This window comes from Cucumis melo, chromosome 5 (genome assembly GCF_025177605.1).
Source record: "Cucumis melo cultivar AY chromosome 5, USDA_Cmelo_AY_1.0, whole genome shotgun sequence".
NCBI lineage: Eukaryota > Viridiplantae > Streptophyta > Magnoliopsida > Cucurbitales > Cucurbitaceae > Cucumis > Cucumis melo.
In genome coordinates, this window is record NC_066861.1 from 6032418 (window position 1) to 6053971 (window position 21554).

At 31.9% G+C, this 21554-nt stretch overlaps 1 pseudogene; it reads left to right on the forward strand.

Annotated features, from left to right (window-relative positions):
* The first annotated feature begins 601 nt into the window (after positions 1 to 601).
* On the forward strand, positions 602 to 18408 carry LOC127149435 (uncharacterized; annotated as a pseudogene).
* The last annotated feature ends 3146 nt before the right edge of the window (positions 18409 to 21554 follow it).

Here is a 21554-nt window from a genome sequence, read left to right on the forward strand (position 1 = left end):
AAAAAACCTTCTCATACTGTCAAGTATAGGATAAACAGTCATTCGGGAGCTGGAGCTGTCAATAGAGGTGGGATCTACAAATGCTGCTTAATTTTGTTAAAAGCTTCTTTACAATCCTCATTCCTTTTTCTTGGGTTGTTTTTACATTAAATCTTCAAGATTGGTTCGCATATTAGTGTCAAATTCGAGATGAATGTAGTTCAATCTTCCAAGAAAACCTGAATTTCTTTTTCTGTTTTAGGGGATGGGATTTCCATGATAGCCCTCACTTTATCCAGGTCTACTTAATTCCTTCTTCACTGACAATAAATCCCAACAACTTTATCGATTGTTTCAAAATGTACATTTGGATGGATTTAATTTCAATTGATACTTTCTCAACCATCAAATAATTTTTGGAGTGTGGCTATATGATCTTCATCTGCCTTCAATTTTGCAATAATCATATCAACATATACCTCTATTTCCTTATGCATCATATCATGAAAAAGTGTAATCATTGCTCGTTGATATGTTGCCCCACCATTTAGCAAACCAAAAGGCATTACTTTGTAGCAGCATGAAGATCATTTTGATTTGATTATATTCTGAAACACCATTCATGAAGGAGAAAGTTGAGTATGTTCCCAACTGTCAATTACTTGTGGCTCCAGATCGGTATACCACTCGAATGCATTTCCTTTCAAGCTTTGAACAAATTGCCTAACTAGTTGATCTCCTCTTGATCATGTGTTCTTGTATGTTTCAACAAAGTGACCAGTGTGTTGCTTTGGATTGCCCCTTCAGTCAAATTATTGGAACTTCGGAGGTTAGTACCTAACCGACATTCGCAAGTTATTGATTCTCTTGGTATATGGCTTGGAGTACATAAAAGAAGTTTGTGGCGGTCCTCTATATTGAGCTCTTATGGAGCTTGTGATCATATCTTGTAGCTGTTGGATCGACAGAAAGGTGGCGAAAGCTGATTGTTGTTGTAGTTGTTTTTCTTGCACCACATTCTTCCCTTTGTCACCAGCTTTCACAACAAGAGTTTGACTCGACTCAACAGTTTCACGTCTTATAAACCATCATAGCAAGCAGAAGGGTTAGCCTCCCAACTTACTTCCTTTACGTAATATCACAGTAGTAACCATATCATATAATAAGCATCAACGACATAGTACTTTCAGTTAATCATCAATAGAATGCATCATTCCCATAACAAGTTTACAAACACAACATTAACTATTTAGGAAAATTATTCGTAAAATGTATCATCCTTTGATAAAGGATTCACAAATAATATTCTATTTATGAAAGCTTACTCAAAACAAACATTTATTCATAATTTATATTCAAGCATAGAAAACGTTTAACCATAAGTAACAACTTAGAAATCACGTTGAAATCTTGTTTTATCACTCACAAACATTTATTCATTTATAAGAATCACTCACGAAAATACTTAGCCTCAACTCTTTCCTTCTCTGCTTTTAGATTCATCTTCTCACCTAGTGGTTCTCTCAATCGATCGTTCAACATTCGTGACTTCCCCTTGACATCTTTGTCTGAGAATTCTAACACTTCCAAAGAACAACTTTTTCCTTTGGTCTTTGTTTATATTTATAGTGACCTTTCAGACCAAGGGTCATTGCGACACTTTACACGTGTCATTTTACTAATTTTTCGCACCGTGCAGCCAATCTAAACTCGACACTTAGGCTAACCGTCAGTGGCGATTGGACATTATCTTGAGACGCACACCTTATCTCCTTGAGAAGTTAAACTATTTAATCTCCTAACCCTCTTTTCTTCTTGAGAAGCAACAGACATTTACTTCCCTCAACGAGTTATCAAGTCATCTCAACAAAACACTTACTTCATCACCACACTTTCTTAGGTGTAGGTATTTTTTCTCGCATTACTATGCTAAATGCATAACTCTTAGCGTCCAATGCATGCTTCTTTCTCCCCAGCTACTCTTATCGTGTCGCTTGCCTTCTTGTGATAGAACTTTGACTTAAACATTTCTTTTTGCATCAATTTTCTCTTTTCACGTCCTTTCTCGGGAGATGTCTTATACTTATCCGAAATAGCTTCTCAACGAGGATCTTCTTTGACAGAACTTCCTTTCTCTGGATCAATGCCTCACATATGAAATATTGATAACCCAAATTCAAGCTTTATTCAAACCCAAATTCGAGCTTTATTCAAAGTATCAGACTAGAATTAGACAAGTGAGAGAGTACAATAAGACTAAATGGAAATAAACTCAAAAACCATAATAATTAAAGATACAAAAAATATACTACCTGATTCCAAACATATGGCAAACAAATAGAAAGTAATAATTGACATTGACAGATAGATTGAACTAGATACTACTGCAAAAGTTGGATTACTTAATGTTGATACAGTGTCAAGTAAGCCTATATTTGACGTTTTAAAAATCGTCAAGTAATCGACTATCAAGTATAGGCCCATTACTTGACACTAAAAAAACGTCAAGTATTATATTTTTTGACGTCATTTTCGTGTCAACTAAGATATCATACTTGACGCTTTTTACGTATCAAGTAAGATATCATACTTACACCCTTTTACATGTCAAGTAAAATAGTATACTTGACGCTACTTACGTATCAAGTAATATAGTATATTTGACTCTTTTTATATATATGTCAAGTAAAGTAGTATACTTGACACTTTTTACATTTCTCATTTCTCATTTTCTGTATTACATTCATTCAAATAAAGATAGATTCATCAACAAAATAAACTCTCTAATCAACAATAATTTCATTCTTCAACAATAAGTCATATGTGTGTACATAATTTACAATAATATTATATAAGTAGTATGGCTATTCATGTCTCTCCACAAACTACTCTCAATTTACAAAGATAAATAAAAATACTAAATATAAGACTCTAGAACATTAAATTATGTTCTAACCCTCAATAATTACGTCTTTTCGAGTGTCAAATACTTCATGAAGCCTCATAGTAAGTTTCACCAAATAATTCTTGAAGCAACAGCCTACAATAGAATTTAGCAAGTTTTAGTAAAAAAGAAAAATAATTCATCTTAATAACTTTTTAGTCTGATCATCTCAAAATATAAATAAAATGTCAAGAAATCAAGAACCACCCTTTACAACCCAATACAAGTATTTAGAACTAGCCCGATGCAATCAAATTGGTATTTCTTCCTCTTCTGCAAGAAATCAAAAAACATTGAGAATATTGAATTGCTTGCGTAAAAAAAGAGTCCATTCATGAGTGAAAACAAACAAAAAATAAATAAATAAAACAAGTATAATAACATTTTAAAGATCATGTTCTACTATTTTTTGTTTCAGATGGTATAAAATTGTTTTCAAATTCAAACAGTATAAAAGTTCGAAAGTTTCAAGTGAAAAAGTGTAAATACTATGAACCTTGCTTTTGATGTGGGTGTGAAAAATAGTAAGTAGATTTATGAAATTTAAAAGGGCTTCCCAAACTTTAACTAAATTTCATTACAATTTCCTACTTTCCTTTAAAGAATTAGCACTTCAATTCATAATCAAGAGAGCCCAAACCTAAATGAGTTTGAAAAAACTCCCCAACAAATATTCCAAAACAAACGAAAACAAAAATACGAGAAAGATAATTTCATCGAACTTTTTAACCTAAAATAGATATTGGTTTGAACAATCTTCCCAGCATTTGGATTAACTCATTTTCTACTCGGCCAACCCATGTAGTTAATGTTAGTCCATCCTTATTGGTGTTGGGGTTGATTTCCAAAATCTCGTGATCTTGTAGTTTGTAATTGTATATATTATACAAACATTTTATTTATCTAATAAAATAAAGTGTTTTATTTTATTTGACATTTAGTTGCATTAACCCACAAAACCAATAAACTAACATCCAAGGTTATCTTCTGTAACCTAAACATGTATGTGGAGACATATAAGTGGATCATGTTTAAGTGATAACCTAAATGATCTGTAGTAGATGGATAAGGTTGGATACCTTATCCTAATGACACTACGAATACGACCTATTTTGTAGTTGTTACAATTGTTCTAAAGTGCTATAAATAATTTGATCTTAATCATTTACGTCGAGACATTATAGTGGGGGTATTCTATACAAAGAGTTTGTATAAGACTGAACCATGAAATGAATAGTCTCTCTTATTAACACCGTTACTAACTGAGACTACATTTCACCAGGATGACTATAGTGTGACTTCACCTGAATCCTGAGTGAGTTGTGAACTCCTGCCTATGAAGGCAGTCCTTTTATTTACATAGGTAAGAGTGGCCTATGTCGCCGACTCAATGTGCCTACCATTTTAGAGTCATCTGATTGGAGAGCTGGGAACATAGCTACACAAGAAGAAATTCACTCATTCTCTATAGATTGAGTAAGTAGAGAAATTACTCTCTTAAGGGCTGATTCTTAGATTTGAACAATGTGGCGTCACACTCTCTCTTGGTCCAAGAGGCGTTTAGTTATAGTAGGACTATAATTATTGTTCATTAAAAGAATCAGTTACTTAAGGAGTTAGATGTAACTATAGGGGAAAAACAGTAATATTTTGCCTAGCTGTACTTACAAGAAATTTGTAGAGGGTCATTGCACTGTTGATTGTTTATATCTATTGGACATAAAAATATATCTACAGTAAGAAGAGTGCAATTATTAGTCTCTAGTGGAATGACTGATAGATAATGAATGGAGATTAATTTAATTAAAGAGTTTAATTAATTAATCTCATATTATTAGAGCTTCAACCTGCAGGTCCATAAGGTCCCCTTGTTAGCTCAACAAGGATAAATGAGAATCAAATTTATTTTGGTTTAATTTGAATTGTTCAAATTGATTAAAGGAAATAAATTGTATATGATACAATTAATATAATGTATTTGATACATTATAATATAAATTTTTGTAAGAGAAGTTAATATTTGAATATGATTCAAATAATAATAATAATAATATGAATAATATGAATAAGATTCATAAATAAACTATATGTTAAATTAATATGAATTCAATTCATATTAGCACTATAGATCATATGAGAGATCTAAACTATTACTTATATTATATATGATATAATATGAATTAAATTTATATTAATTTTATTTTATTAATATATACTTAATTAATAAAATAACTACCACGTGCAGAGAGAGGGAGGGAATTTTTTTTGATAACTTCCCTCCATCTCTCTTAAGATGGTTGAGACAGAATCTCTCTACACTCTCTGCTCTATGCAATTGGACGATCCCTCTGCATTCCAAAAAAGAAAAAGAAATCTCCTAAAAAATTTTCCTTACCAAATCACAGAAGCCCACAACTCTCTGTTGATCCTTTCTTGGAGAATAATGAGGAAGACTTCATGGTATTCTTAAAATATTCGAAGAAGAGTTCTTGGAGGTTCAACAAAGGTTAGTTTCTTTTCCTTTTTTCCTACTTAGAAGCATGCTTAGGCTTTAATTTTGTTTTCTCTGAATTTTTTAGTTTTACAAATTGAATTTCATTTGCACGACGTTCATACGCTTCCGGTTCGGTAATTTCATTCCTTCAATTGGAAAATCCTAAAACTGACCTGTTTCAATCAATAGTAAAGAGGAAATCAAACCTATGACTTAAGTTAATACTGCAACTTAATTTAGTTGATCTATGCTCATTTTAATACTAGCTTGATATCATTCTCATGGATTGATGTATTTTCTTATAATTGAAGAATCTTTTTATGAACTTGAAAGTTAGTGGCTACCAAACATTCTAAAAGAGAGTGTCTAAAGGTACACCAACATGAACAAACTATACACTATGCAAACAATAAAACCACAAGAACACAAGTAAACAAACCATACAGCTGTACAATTAGTAGCAGTGTTCTTCTAATAGATTGATAATTACAATGCACATAGTTTAGAGCCTATAAGAATGATGATCTAAAACTTCTAAGGTTAGATATTTTCACCATATATCAAGAAAGAATTACCTTGCATGATTTTAATAATGGCTGTAAGAATGTCGATCTATAAAACCTAATTAATTCACCAAGTGAGGTTCTATCCCAGTTTGCCTTAAAGCAAAAGATTGTAATAGCATTGGTTAATCACTTTTATTAGTTATCCTACTGAAGTTACCCAAGCAATTATAGGAACCTATCGATTCAAATTCTAATAATAATAATAATAACTAATTCCATTAAATTAGGGATTTTATATATGAAGAGAAAGAGCTAAGAAAATAAAATTCTAAGCCATTAACAAAAAATAAAGAAAATATAGTCCAATCAAAGCATATAATCTATTAAATAAACGATTAGATTTCACACACACAATCAAAGCATGTAAAATCCTCCAGCAGAAACTGAAAAAAAAAACCTAAATTAAGTAAATCGAAAGTGGCAAACTGAGAAGAACGAAGTAGTAGTATATATTCACCTCAATAGCGAGGTACTCAAGCACAGCAGCAAGGTAAACCAGAGCATCAATTCCGACTCGTTGAGAGTAACGACCATTCTTCAAGTAGCAGCCGATTCTATCAATGGGAAATTGAAGGTCGACTTTGACAGATCCAGAGACAGGCTTCTTCTTAGGATCGCCCCCACCTCTACTGTCGGTAAAGCCTTTCTTCGTCTGATTGAAAGGTCTCTCGGCGTACTTCTTTCTTGCTTCAACACAAGCACAGGACGGTGGGGTAAGAAGAAGAAAACAAGAATTGACTTCTCCGAGCAAGCCAAAAGAAAAAAACGAGGATTGGTTGGTGGCGTTTGGAGAGTTGAAAGAGATTGTGTGAGATGGGATCCAATTTAGGGGAAAATTGAGTTAAATTTTATTTTAATAAATTTTCATAAATTTCATTAAAATAAAATTATTATTTTTTTACCTTCTACGACAGCAAATAACTATCACAGAAAAGTAAAATCCGAAAACAATATTTTTTCCACCAAAAACACGAATTTTGACATTTTATAATATTTTTTTCTTCTTTCCTTTCAATTTGGGTTGTAGTGAGGTTTCATACTAGGCTGTTTTTCTTGTAGTGTTTGATCACATTGGACTTCAAATGGAGACAATGGAAGCAAAGTAAACTTCTTCCCGTTTAAAGTAAATGGGTATTTGTTCAACAACCCATTATAGGTGACCTCCCTATCCTGTCCAATGGAAGCAAAGCAAGGTCGCCTCAATAATATATCATCTGCATGCATTGATACAACACCACAAAGTAGTACTTCATTTTTGTATCTTCCAAAGGTAAAAGAAATAAGAACTTTGGAGTTCACCTTTGTTTGTCAACCATTGAAGTTTGCATGGTTTCAAATATGGACAAGTAGTAAATTGGAGTCTGTTTACGAGAAAAGTACTTACCACATTGGTGCAACTTCCACTATCAATTACCAAGCTACATGGAGTTCCTTCAATCAAGCATCTTGTGTGAAACAAGTTCTTTCTTCGACCTTTTCTTCCTTGACTTATTCATTAAGTACTCGTCTTGCAACTAAGGATATGGAGCTACCTCATTAAATGTACTCATCATCATGTGTATCGAATTCTTCCTCAAGTGGTACACCATGCTCATCACATTCGTCTTCTAAATCAAATATCTCATTCCTTATCACCATGACTTTTTTATTGACACACTCTTTACTCATGTGCCTAAACCCTGTGCACTTCGAACATTGAATGGAACTAGACTTCTCCTTTATCTATTTAAAGAAAATACATGCACGGGTAGAAACCTAATAGTTATCCAAATACACTTAAATACCTTCTGAAGGAAACAAGACCTAAGAACTTAAAACAAGATTGCATACTAAATTAAAGAACAAATTGAAAAACTAAAAAAAAAATGTAGAAAGTCTTCACAATGCCTAAAATAACTCTTCTAGAACTTTTCTCATGTCATTTTTAATTTATTCTCATCTTGACTCATTGAACTAACATTGTATATAATTTTATATAATTGCTGAAAATTATTTTTCGCATCATGTGAATTTGCTAGCTTTAGAAGGTGTAGTGTAAATATCTCTTGAATCTTCTTTGTCTTACTTTTTGTAATAGGTCATTTAGACACATGCAAAGGCTCTATCATTGAATTCACATCAATACTAACGATGTATTCAATAAGTTTTTGCTATGAACATAATTTTTAAACTTATGTTGTCAAAGTCTCTACTGATAATAATAATAATAACAATTATAAAATTCGACTTTTCTATCGGATTCAAATCTTTTTATTATCATTATCGTTGTTTTCTCAAAATAGTAACTAAACAAAATTCAACCAATTAGAAGCATTAATAGTTACCTTATCAGTTCCACACTTATTTATTTATTTATTGTTTTTGTTATTATTATATATTGTATTATCTTGACAGCAATATGGTACTTACTTTGTTCATTATGTGAAGAAAAACATTTCATTGGGCTAAATTGAATTGTTTGGGAAAAATGAAGGGGCGACAAGAAGAATAGCAAAATCTTAGGTTTACTTTGGATAAATGACAAATTTATTTTTAAATTGTCAAAATAGCAAAACAGTTAATTTCCACATAATAAATGGGATAACTATGCCTTAAATGCCTCTACCTACTTTACAATATAGACTCCTAAATACAATAGTAAGAAAAACCACAAATACCCTGTAATTAATACATACTATACACTCCCTTCAATTTTCTAATTTTTCCTCCCAAAAAAATAAACCATCTTCTGTAAAGCTTTCCGGCGTATTTGTTTTTCCGTTTCTTAAAGGCTTTCCGGGGCATTTCTACCGTCGCTTTTCCACCGTAGCTTTCTCTTTCGTTCTTCCACCGTCGCTTTCTCTACCGTCGCTTTTCCACAATCGATTTCTCTTCCGTCGCTTTTCCACCGTTTGCACGCCCTTTCTTTTTTAATCGGTTTCCACCACCCAAAGTATCGGTGAGTTGTTTCGTTTCACGCTTCTGTTCCTTCTTCAACCTTTGGATTTTTTCTCTGTTTTCTACATGTATCGGTAAAAAATACCGAGTTCTCAAAATTTTCTTCAAAATTTTCCTCAAATTTTCTCCGGTTCTAACATTCTTCAAATTTTCAAATGGCTTTCCACCCGCATTTTTTTTTCACCCGCACCGTCGCTTTCCACCTTCTTCTTTTAGTACAAATTTTCATTTCCCTTAATTCCGGTTGATTGTCTTCCGGTGAATCTTCTATTTTTGTTTCCCTTAATTTCGGTTGGTTGGCAAAATTAAAGATAGATCATATTTTATTTGGCATGATTTCAGGGAGGTTTGGGATTTGATTCTAAACTTAAGTATTTCCATTATATTTGCCATAATTTTAGGGAATTGTTGGAATTTGAATTTGAATTTTACTTGAGATTTGAAATTTGAATCTTTTAAATGATTTTTCATTACTTTTTTAATATTTCTGTTAATAGTTAATTATTGCATCATCTTTATCATTATTTTAAGAAGTATTCATTGCATTAAAATTATAGGACGTTAATAGCTAAAGTTTGAATATATAATTATTGAAGGTAAAAATCGGAATAATTTGGGATATTGAAACCAATTGAATATGTTTAGGGATTTTTGAAAGAATATAATAATTTTTTGATTTAGTTAATAATTATCATAAGTGGGTGTGTTCACAAATACACTGTAATCGAATATGTGATATTTTATTTGATTTTTCTATCTCCTTAAATATACTGTATATGAATCTGGACAATTTTCACCCGCTGAGTTTTATTTGATCATTGTCGGGGAATTTCAGTATAAGTAACATAATCCAAGACACATCCTTATCATCAACAATCCGAATGAGTTTCGAATTGTTGCAATCTTTCCAATAAACGGTCAACCTAGAGACAGAAACTTCTGAATTTGGAAAAAGTCTACATTGGATACAATTTGCAAATTCTTGAAACGAGGATGAAACTGGAACATATACATCAAGGAGGCGATAGTCAATATACCGGCAGGACTCAATCCATCTACCATCGAATAGGATCTTCACTCGTTGTAAAGCCATGGAAAAAATTCAAAGGGAACACGTTTATCGAATAAAGTATTCACTGCTAGATTGTATATAGGAGGGATGAATATTAAATTAAATTATTGTTTCATATATTATACGGGTACCTGTTTCATTTGTAGGGATCACGTTTTAATTTGATGTAATGGTCGGATATTACGAAAATATGGTTGACAAGGCAAAGAAATAAAATGTATATAGCATAATCTTATGAATATAATGTTGGGAAGGCAATATTAGTTACTTTCTAAAGTAGTTTAGAATATAAAGATGTTAAAATTTCAAAAATTATATGTTTTGCTCCGTTCTTCGTTGAAATTTATGTTTTAATGGCCATGAACGTTCCGATGAAATTTCAAAAAGATTGTTTTTCGGTGAATCTTGTGTTTTGGTTTCAATTAATTCTAGTTTATTGGCAACAATAAAGATAGATCACAATTTTAGGGATATTCCCAATTTTAGGGATAATTCCGGTTTGTGTTTTGGCATGATTTTAGGGATAGTTGGGATTTGAATCTAAACTTATGTATTCCTATTATATTTGCCATAATTTTAGGAAATGGTTGGAATTTAAATTTGAATTTTAGAGATTTGAATTTTGAATGTTTTAAATGTTTTTCCGTTAGGTTTTTTAATGTTTTTGTATATGGTTAATTATTGCATTATGTTTATCATTATTTTAGGAAGGAAGAATTCATTGCATTAAAATTTTAGAACCTATTCATTGCGTTAATAGCTATTGAAGGAAAAAATCGGTAGCTAAAGTTTGATTATATAATTATTGAAGGGAAAAATGGGAATAATTAGGGAATATTGAAATCAATTGAATATGGTTAGGGATCTTTGAAATAATATAATAATTATTTGATTTTGTTAATAATTATCATAAGTGGATGTGTTTACAGATACACTGTAATCGGCTATGTGATATTTTGTTTGATTTCCCGGGTTCCTTAAATATACTGTATTTGATTATGGACAGTTCTCATCCGTTGAGGGGCATTTTCGATCGAAAAAAGTTGAAAATTATTTCAGGCAGTTAGTTTTGCCATAAATAAAAAAAAAATAATAATAGTTGCTATTTCGACAATTTTCATTCTTATGTTTGTCATTTCCACGGATTTTCCAAAAATGTATTGGTTATGATTGGTTTTTTTCTTCTTTGATAAGGCCCAATTATTTTAACTTTAATAAATATATATATTAATAAAATAAACGCTCATTATTTATTATCCTTTAAGTCACATGTCACTTTCTCCATCATTCAACTTCTATGTTAAATAGTAAATATCAAAGATATTCATCTCTAATAATCAAGTAATTTACCATAAATCGTCAAATTATCTATGAATAGTAACACTCACTAGATTTGTAAAATAACACATACTCAAAATTTATGAAATTTTATGAAAGTAGAAAATTTTAAAATTTTGACTTTTTTATATTTTCTTTATTTTATTATTATATTTTTTTAATATCGTATTCCAACTTTACCACTTTTTACAATAATATTATATTTGGTTAATTATTCAAACGTATGAACTTGGTATGGCGATGGCCCATGTGTCCCATCCCATACCTTCAAAACATTAATTCAATTTAGGCTTTATTATATAATATTAAAAATTGCTTTTCAACAAAATATTTTTTCACAAAGCAATCATATATAAGAAAGTTGGTTGAGATGTTAGTGAGAAAACATGAAACTCATTTAAGAAATTATTTTGTTTTTTATTTTTTTAAAAAAATTAAATCTATAAATACCTCTTTCTATCTTTAAATTTTTGGTTTAAACTCTAATTATACTCATTTAACAGACTTGACTTCTTCAAAATAGGATTTGATAGATGCTTCTAGTGTAGATGCAACTATGTACATGTAAAAGTAATAACAAAATAAATACTTGCATTTATATTCACGAAAAGAATAATTCGATGAGATCTAAAATTTAGAAGAAATAGGAAAAATAAAAAATTTAATTGAATGAAAACTATAATCGATGTCGTAATAGATGCATTATTTCTTTACCGTAAATATAATAACATATATAATATTAATTTATTATATACTAAAATTTATTATTTAAAAATATAATTAGAGCTGTAAAATGTACGATTTATTATAAATACTATTAATATATATATATATATCCATTAGTGTGCTCAAAAGCCATAGTCACATGTCAACCTTCAAATCATCCGGCATTCATATCATATGTGTATTAAATACTCACCTTTAATGGTCATATAATCCACTCATACTTGTCAAATTGCCTGTAAATAGTGACATTTGGTGGAGTTGTAAGATGTACATACATTAAAGAAAATTCTATGAAAGAGGAAGAAAGTGGAGAAATTTTAAGATTTTCTAATTTTCTTATTTTCTTATTTATTTATTTATTTATTATATTTTATTATTTTAATATTATAATTTTTTGATTTCCGTATTCCGGCTGTGCATTATTTTCACAATAAGATTATTATATATACAACTAAAAATATACAAAGCCTTTCATTATGGGATCATTTTCATCTCCTTTCAAAATGGAAATGAATCGTTAATCTTCTTTTTGAAAATTTTGTTTCTTCCAAGACAAAATACAAACAACAAAACGATAATTTGTATATGAAAATAAAAAATAATAATTTCCAATAAAAGAATTAATTAGAAGGAAGTTGAAATGTCTCTTTCTGTGTGTTCACACGAGATTTCTGGAGAAATTTGGTTCATGGAGTTGAACTTGTGTTGATGTTGTATTTATGTTGATTCGATGCAACGTGGTTCGATCTCTAGAATTTGATCCTTTGATTCTCTCTCGGCTGGATGCTTACGCTTGATTTGAGAAAGCGAAGCACGTGATGTTCTTGAAGTTGGAGTCTTGGAAGAAAGCTTCAATCTTCGAAGGTGTTCTTGAAGTTGAAGACTTAGAAGAAAGCTTGGATCTTCAAAGAAGCTTCAATCTTCGAAGGTGTTCTTGAAATTGGAGTCTTGGAAGAAAGTTTGTATCTTCAAAGAAGCTTCAATCTTTGAGTGTGTTCTTGAAGTTGGAGTTTTGGAATAAAGTTTGTATCTTCAAAGGAGCTTCAATCTTTGAGGGTGTTCGAGTCTTGGAAGAAAGTTTGTATCTTCAAAGGAGCTTCAATCTTTGATTGAGGGTGTACTTGACGTTGGAGTTTGGAAGAAAGTTTGCTTCAATCTTCAAGGGTGTTCTTGAAGTTGGAGAGCTTCAATTTCGGTGGTCGAAGTTTGAGGCTTCTATCTCTTCGGAGAATTCTCTCTAGACCTTATGTTGTTAAAAATTTTCAACCTCCACAAATGAGGAGAGCTCCTCTATTTATAGAGTTCCTGGGCTTTTATGGACTTGAGTCTGTTCTGGTCCATGAACCATACCCATGGGCTCAAGGATTTGGGTCATATTTTATTTTAGGCTAAATTAAGCTTATTTTTTGGTTCAATTGAATTTTAGCCTAACTAAATAATATTTAATTGAACCAAAATAATTAATTTGACCCAATTGTCATAATAAAGACACGTGAATTGTACAATTTATCTTTAAATTTAATTTGAATCTCAAATATAATTATTTTAGTAAATGATGTGGCAATTTTTTATTGGTTCCAAAATTTCTTATTGACACTGTGTATGCCTTTTCACTGTTTTTAGGTAGTTTTTTCTAAACTATTTTGTAAGCTCCTACAACATATAGAGTTTTTTTTATAAGAAATTTAAAAAATTATTTTTAAAATATCGATTAAAAAAATATTAGAATTCTATTGAGTTTTGTCATATTCAAGATGAAGCAGCCGCGGATATATACCCATGTTCTGTTCTTTTTGTATCAATTACATTTCATCTAAGTTTATATATTCATATTTGTACCATTCCTAAAATTATTGAATCATAGTTTGTCACGTAAAAAAAATATATTTTTCTCCTTAAATATTTTAATTCTTTTTGTATAATGTGAGTGTGCAGAGATAGATGCATTTGGTTGGAATATAAGTAGGTAGATTTGAATCAGAGGAGTCTCTTTAGACAATTTTGAATTACTCAACTTGATTACTCGGATAATCTATCACATTGTTAAGATATTTTTTTTTCTTTTTTTAGTAAATTTTTTATTAAAATAAAATATTTAGATTTATCTATATCTCATACTACTAGCTTAAAAATTTAATAAAACTCAAAGATTAAATATAAAAAACACAAAATACATATTACAAGTTTCATATATATATACACTAACGAGAAGAATAACAAAATTAGAGGTTTATAAATGACAATTTTATTTTTAAATTGACAAAATAGTAAAACAATTAATTTTTAAATAATAAATGGGGGAACAACGTCTTACATGCCCCTACCTAATTGACAAATATGATTTCTAAATACAATTGTAACAAATATCACAAATACCCTATGATTAATACAAACTATGCATCCACACTTATATTCTAATTTTCCCCCAAAGAAAATAAACATCTTCGCATATCACATGTGCATTTACTTCTCCACTTTTGAAAACCCTAAAAAAGTTTTGTGCCATCTCGCTCATATATCATATGGCGAAAACTATAACTAGTGATAAAGTTATCGCGGATAGAAATCTATCGCAAGAATTGGATCTAAAATTTTTGTATATTTATAAATTCTTTTGCTTTGTAATATAACATTTTTAGTGTAGTCGCTATATTTAAATTATAATTTAAATTCTAAAAGTGATTTTAACAAACATGATTTTAGATTATTGTTTTCACACCTCTGTGAGACTTCATCACTTGTATGAAATTTCTTGGATTAAAGATGATTTCCATCTTAATTTAGGGCATGTTTTGAGAGTGTTTCTCTAGAAGTAGTGATTTTCCCAAAATTGATTTAATACAATCATTTTAGTTTAAAGTTGTATGCGCATGTTTTTAAAAGTGAATTAAGTACCATCACAATTGAAGTATATTTTGGGCTAAAATAATTTGCAAATATAGCACTCAAACCCAAAATATAACAAATTTTATATCAATTTTTAGAATACAATTATCCTATTTATTACAATGTACTCAAATGCCCCAATCTTGCATTGAACAAGTTTTTACTTGAATATATCTTTAAAGAAATATTGAATATCACTTCCTTTGGTTTTATATCTTGGCATGTTGATTTTAACATTCATTCATTCCGTATAATGTTTTGTGAATGATTCCACTCCATGGATTATGATTATTCCTTGGGATTTGAATAGGTAACATATCCAAACATGATGGAGTTTTTTGAGAACTTGGGAGTTGAAATGGAAACATCAGATATGTCTTTCTCAGTTAGCTTAGACAAAGGACGAGGCTGTGAATGGGGCAGTCGAAATGGTCTTTCAAGTTTATTTGCACAAAAGAAGAACCTTCTTAATCCATACTTTTGGGAAATGATTCGAGAAATAGTCAAATTCAAGGATGATGTTATATCAAGTATACGTTCTATCACTATTAATTTCATGATTTGGAAATAAAAGCCTTTTAAATTGATGATAGCTAATATTGGTTGTTATGTGTGCAGTTATCTTGAAGTTTTAGAGAATAATTCAGATGTTGATCGAAATGAGACGTTGGGACAGTTTATCAACTCAAAGGGATACTCCGAATTGTTTTGAAATGCTTATCTAGTGAGCCGACTGCTACAGAATATTTCTCGAGTTTCTTTTGTATCAATTTCATGGATTGCATACTAATCTTTTTTTCTTACAAGGTTCCAATGTGTGGTTCAATTTGGTCCTGTTCTTCAGAAAAAGTTCTCGACTTTTTAGCTTTCTCAGTCCTTTCCTTCTGTCGAAATCATCATCTACTTCAGGTTCGTCTTTTCTTCGTTAATTCTTGTTACTATTACTCTTTCTTTCTTCAATTGGATTATTGTTCTCTACATGTAGTTGTTTGGTCGTCCACAATGGCTTACTGTCAAAAGATGTTCTCATTCTAATGTGAAGAAGGTGATCTAATCCTTTATACTACACGTCAATGTTTGAATTGACTTTTCAAGTTTTTACGATTGCGAAATAAACAAGTGTTTATAAATACTTAGAAAGTCAATTCGAATGCACCATATTTGAAATATCTGAAATCTCTTTGCATTTGAGCAACCAATTGAATATTTTAATTCCCTAAATCAGGTCCAAGAAGTATTAGAGAGTCGAAGGTGTCAGATAAGAACTTCATGTGAAGTTAATTCTATATCAACATTGGATAAAGGTAAATAATTAAATAGCTATATAAGATGTTTTATTTAGTTCTTCATTTATCCGACCATTGACAATGTATTTTGACAATAATATCTATGATCAGGATGTAAAGTAAGCTATGGAGATGATCTACAGGAAACTTTTGATGCATGTATAATCGCAACTCATGCCCCTGATACTTTAAGAATATTAGGAAATGAAGCAACATCAGATGAACTTAGAGTACTTGGTGCTTTCCAATATGCTTATAGGTACATTATTACTTCATCTCCATCCAAAGATTTTTATTTAAAGATTATAAACTGTTAGCCTAACATTAGAGTGTGTTTAGAATACATTTTCAAAACAAAAATTGTAGCGTCTAACAACCGTTCAAAATACCATTTTACTTTGTATTTTGCAGTGATATTTTTCTACATCGCGACAAAAGTTTAATGCCCCAAAACCAAGCAGCATGGAGTGCATGGAACTTTCTTGGAAATACAGATAAGAAAGTATGCTTGACATATTGGCTCAATGTACTTCAGGTTAGTTTCATACTTCTACTTTGATAGTTTATCAATCTTTAGCAACCACAGAACTCCCGAGAAAACAGGGCCATAAAATCAAAGAAACCTTGGAGCTATTATAAGGATGCAACTGAATATGTACTCCCAACAAATGAAAGTTTGAGACTTATTTGTTGAGTAGGGTAAGCGTAATAAAGCGTAATAATCTATAGTAAGGGAAATCAGGTGCAACGATGAAGTTGAATAAGTGCTAGGACCATGAAAATCTCCTTGAAGCATAGTAACTTTGGAAGTGTTTGTAATACTTTGTTCAACTTCAAGCACCCCAATTGAAGCCCATGCTAGAATGTGGGCACATCGTTGTCCAAAACTGCGTTTCTTATAGGTGAGATGTGTGTCCTCTCTCAAAATGTATTAAGAGTCACAAGAAATGGAGGATCAGTTTGACTACGATTCCTTAAGACTACAGCTATCAGTTCCCATCCAGAAAAACGTAGATGGTAGAGAATCGACACATAAACTTACGTGATTTACTAATGGTGTGTTAGTTATGTCCACGAGAGGATAGAAAGAGTAGTTTATTATTAGAAAGAGAATATAAAATTTCAAATTCAGAGATGCTAAAAGAGTCAGAGAGTTTATATAACACACACGTTCTTAAACCTTTGGACCAAAATCAAAAAATATGTAGATAACATAAGTACGAATTACGATTTAGGTTTCAGAGCATTCCAATAGCCTCTAACTTCAATACTTGTTGGAACCAAATATTTCTAGCTGAAAAGGAAAATGGTGAAAAAATTGCAGATGGAAAGTACTTAGATGAAGCAAACTTGCAGTTGATCATGGAAAGTTAACCAGTTTCCTATTTGAAGTTATGTGGCTTTGATATGTCCTTTTAATTGTGAAAATGCAGAATCTTGGTGAAACTGGTCCTCCTTTTCTTGTAACTCTTAATCCAGATAAAGAGCCAAATAATATCTTGCTCAAGTGGTCAACTGGTCATCCAATCCCATCTGTTGTTGCATCAAAAGCTTCAAATGAGCTTCATAGTATTCAAGGAAATAGAAGAATTTGGTTTTGTGGAGCATATCAAGGTATTTAAGGTTACTGCATTCTATGCTTAGAAAGGTTATTTATTTGATATTTAATTAAAGAATGTTATGCAACAAAATCTTGTCATGTTAACATTGATTTACCATATAAAATGGTAAAGCTAACATCTTTTAGAGAATACATCTAAATCAAATATATGGCGTTTTGATATTCTGAAGGCAAAGGATTTAGCAGGAATGTTAATATATGCTTTAAAGCTTCAAATGTTAAAACATTCATCCTTAATCGTAAAATATGACATGTTTTAATGTCTTTAGGTTATGGCTTCCATGAGGATGGGTTAAAGGTAATGACTATCAATATTACATTGTTATTTTCTAAAGATCTTCACATGCCTTTTCAAATTTGAGTAATTCAATGGATTTACAAATCAAGTCTAATTATTTGCAGGGTGGTATTATAGCAGCACAAAATATGTTAGGAAATAGTTTCACTCTTTAAGCAACCCAAAACACATGTACCTTCATTAGCAGATACCGGGGCACGCCTATTCGTCGCTAGATTCACTTTATATGTTGTCGAGATTGTCTTTGGTACTGTTAAATAATTTTTCTCTAAGACATCTTTTGTTAATTGGTTCGCTATTGTATATTTTTCTTCTTTGGTTTCTTACTTTCCATTTTGTGAATAAAGTTGTATTTACATAACACAATTTTATAAAAAGAGACTACTAAATCTAGGGTTCCATGTCTAGTTGATAACATCTACACAAATTGAGTCCGACCTGCAATTCATAAACATGTATATCAATCTCAACAATCTACCACATGAGAAGATAAGATCATATCCTTATGAAGAACCAATCTAATAGGTTTCAATGTCGAAATTAGGCAACTCGCCTTTCATCAACATTGATGATAAATTTTGTTAGAGATTTGATTAGTTAGCTTTAGATTTTTTCTAAGTCGTTAATTTATGCGGTTGTCACAAATGAAGTCTCAACATATGTTTCAGTCATCTGAATATTATCCCGTAGAATTATTTTTCATTATCTGGAAATATCCAGTTGTAATGTTTTGTGAGGTCCTGATTCGATGAAATGAAATTCTGCCGAAAAAGATCCTTGTTGGAAAGTTATTTGGATAAGCATGAGATATTTCTGCGAGGAAAGGATGCAAAAAAAGATGCTTAAGCCTAAGTTCTATCACAAGAAGGCAAGCGACGCAATGAGAATGGATGGCGAGAAAGAAGCATGCGTTGGATGCCAAAAGTTAGACGTATGGCATGATAATGCAAGAAGAGTGTCTACGCCTAAGGAAGTGGAGGCAAGGAAGTGTCTTGTCAAGATGACTTGACCACTCACGGAGGGAAATAAATGTTTGTTGCTTCCCAAGAATATAGGAGGGTCAAACGATTAAAGAGTTTTGCTTACCAAGGAGATAAGGTTTGTATCTCAAGGGAATGTCTAATCATCGCTGATGATTAGCCTATATGTCGAGTTTGGGTTAGTTGCATGGTGCGATGACTTAAATGAGGTGACACGTGTAAGAAGGGGAAGTGACTATTGGATATGAGAGATCACTATAAATAGAACCAAAGTCCAAAAGGAAAAGGTTGTTCGAAAGTGTTAGATTCCTAAACAAAGATGTTAAGGAGAAACCTTAAATGCTGAACGACTGGTCAAGAGAACCACTTGGCAAAAAGAGGAATCCAAAGCAGAGGGGGAAGGTATGGAGGCCAAGTAATTTTGTGGGTGATCCTTATGAATGCATGAATGTGGTGAGTGACAAACACATTTTCAATATTATTTTTCTAAGTTGTTATTTATGGTTAAATGTTCTCTATGCTTGAATTCAAATTACGAATAAATGTTCTATGAGTAATTCTTTATAAATACTTGTTGTGTTTGTAAGCTTGATATGTGATTGATGTATTATATTGTTAATTGACATAAGGGTATTCTATCATTGATACTTATTCCATAATATTGTCGTTACTATGACGTGATATAAGGAAAGTAGCTAGGAAGCTAACCCTTCGGTTGTAATGATGGAATGACACAAGAATGTGAGATTTATTGTAAGACGCAGGTGGAAATCTCAGGTAACTCGTATGATGCTAGTTGAATGTGAATCCTAGATCTCAGCAAAGGGAGAATCCCAAGTCTTAGTGTTAAACATGAATTGCGGAGGATCTAAGAGTGTGGTGCCTATGACGATTGTTGTAATGATGATGGTGTTTGTGGCTTAATGCGATGAGATCTATACGATGTGGTTTGACCTTATTATTTTTAGTTCTGTTGTGATCTTCGGATAGGTTTTCTCAATCTCGTTACTCACTAAGTCTGTTTGACTTACGTTTTAAGTTTTTCTCTCCCTAGGTTGTTATACATTGAAGCTAAGCAAAGGATTGATATCGGGTGTAGTAGCCTTGTTAAAGAGGGAAGGTAGAGTTACTTTGTAGTCTTACATGGCATGCTAATCATGGCATCTCATCATGCGTTTAAGGAGCCGATTGGTAAGAGCATCGCTCCAACGCCCAAAACTCAGTTCAGCAGGAAGGTGAATGTACACCTGGGCTGATGAGGCCAAGCCAAAAAGCAAAAGAGTCGAAGAACTGAGGAAGAGAAAGGAAGCCCTAAAGGTTGTTTTTTAAGTCGAGGGTGCTAGGTGTCACGGGCATACTTGTCCAAGGTGTTGTTTACTTATGGTCGTATGCCCGAATACCCCTAAATCGCTTTGTCTTTACGTCTTATAAATAGTTTAGGTTATTTCTTTCGATTTTGTGTTGCCGAGCAACAATGTGACATTTCGGCTTTTTCATATGCAAGCCTGCCAAGGTAAAAAATCTCAATATGCACTATAGGGGGTACTTGAGTAGTCCAACCCCCGCCCAAGCCTTGTCGCACTCTTTGCAAGCTAAGCTATTTTTTTTGCAATTGACAGTCTTCAATGCTTTCTTTTATGATGTTTTCAACAATTTACTTTCTCTTTCCTATTTTATAAAAACATTTTCCCGAGAACGTGGAGGGAGGCTACATCATACCGAGAGTTTGTCCGCAGATTTCGAATATTGAACGACTGACTTGTTGACCAAGCAGAACAAGTACCGAACAATCGTGTTTGAAAGGTTACGATTGTGACAAGTGGTATCAGAGCCAAATCGACTAGTTGATAATAAGACCAAAATTTGTCGTCGGCAAATCCATCGGGCAAGGCCCAGAGAGACCAACTGATAGAACTGGAGGAGCAGATGCTTTACTTAGCTGAAGTTCCTGACTCTGTCTACTTCTTGGAGTCCCGTCTCGAAGAGATTACTGAGAAAACTGATAAAATCGATACGATAGTTGGTCGTGTCGAAGGACTACCGATACAAGAGTTGTTGGAAAGAGTCGACACCCTAGAAATAAATGTTGGAAGAACTGTTAACTACGAATATGGGGACAGTTCGTCGGGCTTGTTGCCTACATGGAGGAGTGTGTTAATGAGTTAGATAACTCTCAAAAGACACTTTTGGAGATGATAAACGACATGTCAGAGGATTTTCAAGCTACCCTCGATGTCGTTAGGAACGAAAACACAGATGTGAACACAAGACTAAATCTCACAATGCGAGCAATAGCAAATTAAGTTCCGGTTGGAGGAGCAGTTCCCGTTACTAAGGTGAAGGTTCTAGAACCCAAGCCCTTCTGTGGGGTGAGGGATGCAAAGGCCTTAGAGAACTTCATATTTGATCTCAAACAGTACTTCAAGG